The sequence below is a fragment of the Hippopotamus amphibius genome, chromosome X (genome assembly GCF_030028045.1).
Source record: "Hippopotamus amphibius kiboko isolate mHipAmp2 chromosome X, mHipAmp2.hap2, whole genome shotgun sequence".
Lineage (NCBI taxonomy): Eukaryota > Metazoa > Chordata > Mammalia > Artiodactyla > Hippopotamidae > Hippopotamus > Hippopotamus amphibius.
Window position 1 is genome coordinate 126960032 of NC_080203.1, and position 2201 is coordinate 126962232.

At 44.8% G+C, this 2201-nt stretch overlaps 1 pseudogene; it reads right to left on the reverse strand.

Annotated features, from left to right (window-relative positions):
- Nucleotides 1-213: 213 nt before the first annotated feature.
- LOC130841584 (dnaJ homolog subfamily A member 1-like) lies at nt 214-1466 on the reverse strand (annotated as a pseudogene).
- Nucleotides 1467-2201: the final 735 nt, after the last annotated feature.

A 2201-nucleotide genomic window follows, 5' to 3' on the forward strand; every position in this document is an offset into this window, starting at 1 on the left:
ATATGGCCTAACAAACGCTAGGTGAAATTTCTTAAAGTAGTTTTTACAAGTATTAAACTTCTCTTGCACGCTGAAGTCATCATACATACAGGGCAAAGTCAGAGCTTTTATATTCAAGTTTCTTCTTCATTTAACTTTTAAAACACTACTATAATTGAATATCAAAACAAAACAATAGCAAGCAGTGAGCATATTATGATTATAGTCCTTCACTCAATTACTACAGCAAATAAAATGCCAGCAGCGAGTGGTATCCACCGGCCGCATGAGGAGGTCTGACACTGACCACCACCCCGAGGGTGACGGCCATCATCCTCACACGCTTCTCCATTGTCATGGCGCCGTCCTTCCTGATCTGCATCCAAGTCCACTAGTTCTACCTGGTCCATTTCATCAGTCTCTTCTACTTCCTTCCTCTCAGGTAGGAGTTTTTCCAGCAAAGAGAGTTTATCAGGTGAGAGAAAGTCATTCTCAGGAAAGTTAACCTTTAAGTTCAATGATTAGATGACCCTTTTCATATGGCCCACAATAAATCGGCATGCCTTCATTTTGCACACACTTGATATCTCCATGCTTGACAATCTGACCTGGATGAGAAGTGATGACTATGGTTCGGTTGTCAAGAGTATATTGGCTTTTGGAAGCCACACAATGCCTCAACCAGCTGTATGCCCATACATATGAAAAGGTCTTCTCCTTGTCGAGTAAATAAACAGCATGGTCCTTCTGATCTAAAACAATGATAATATCTCCTGGCTCCAGTCCTGGTTCTTGGTCTCCTTCACCATGGAATGTTATCTTCTGGCCGCCTTTCATGCCTTTGTCAATATGAACCTCTAGAATTTTCTTCTCTCGAACTATCTTCCTTCCATTGCAGGTTTTACATCTATCTTTAGGACTAATCCACTCCCTACAGCCCTGGCACTCCATGCAGACAGACTGAATTTGCTGAACCATTCCAGGTCCTAGCTGATAAATTCTTATTTGCATTCCAGTACCTCGGCAATTGGGACAGCACTCTACTGCTCCTTTCTTACCACCTCGGCCTTCACATTTGTCACAAATCACATTCTTCTGCAGAGCTAGTTTTCTTGTTGCACCATTATGTAAGTCTTCTAAGGTTACTGTGAGTTGATGCACAACATTTTTACCTCTCCTTTCTCTCTGCATTCTGCCTCCTCCTCCAAAAAACATATCAAAGATGTCCATGGGCGAGCCAAAACCGCCACCTGGTTCCACCTTCTTTAATTGCCTGTTCGCCTCCTTTGTCATATAATTCCCTTTTCTTTGCATCAGAGAGCACTTCGTAAGTAAGCTTGAGAAATCTGTTTAAACTTCTCTCCTTCACGTGGATTCTTGTCAGGGTGGTACTTCACGGCCAGTTTTCTGTAAGCCTTTTTCAATTCTTCTTGGGTGGCACTGGGTTTGACCCCCAAAACATCATAGTAAGTGGCTTCTTTCACCATTTTCTACAGCCGGTGAGCGGGCCGATGCCGGTGTGGGGGAGTGGGAAGGAGCACGTTGCTGTGCACAGCTCGGGCAGCCGCCGCTACTCTGCTTCTCACCGAGCGTTCTGGAAAGTTCCTGAAGTTGGACATTTTTCCTGGGCCAGCGTGTGACCTTTCAGGCGCAATATGGAACTACTTTGTTCAGCTAAATCCAAAACAGTTAGTTCTTAAAAGTCCACAGACATGTTATGAGGCAAGATCCTTTTGGCCTTTCTCCCCAGATCAGCTTTCCTACGTGAGATATTCCCTGCACAGTGTCTGTGGTGCCCACAGACATGGCTGCAACCATGAATCAGCCGCGTGGCAGGGAGCACCCCAGGCTCCTATGTAAAAGAAGATGGATTTATCTTGTCCTATTCAGAAAACATCTCCTCATCTCGGGAAGGGGTGTCTAGGACAGCAAAGGAAACATTCAGTTCTCTGAGGCCCTTACCTTATCATGCCCAGAGGAGTGACCCAAAGAGAAATAACCCTCCCAGCTCAGGGCTACCAGGATGAGCTTTGGCAAGCCATTGCTAACGTAGACTGTCAGATCTCCACATGGTTATGCCGGCTGCTTGACACAAAGAACTTACAAAGCTCTAATAATTGTCGAGCTTACAATGGACAGAGAAACAGATTATACACGTCTTAATGAGTGGCCTCTAAACTTTAAACTTTGTCATGGCCACCTTAGGCGGAGCTAAAACAAGA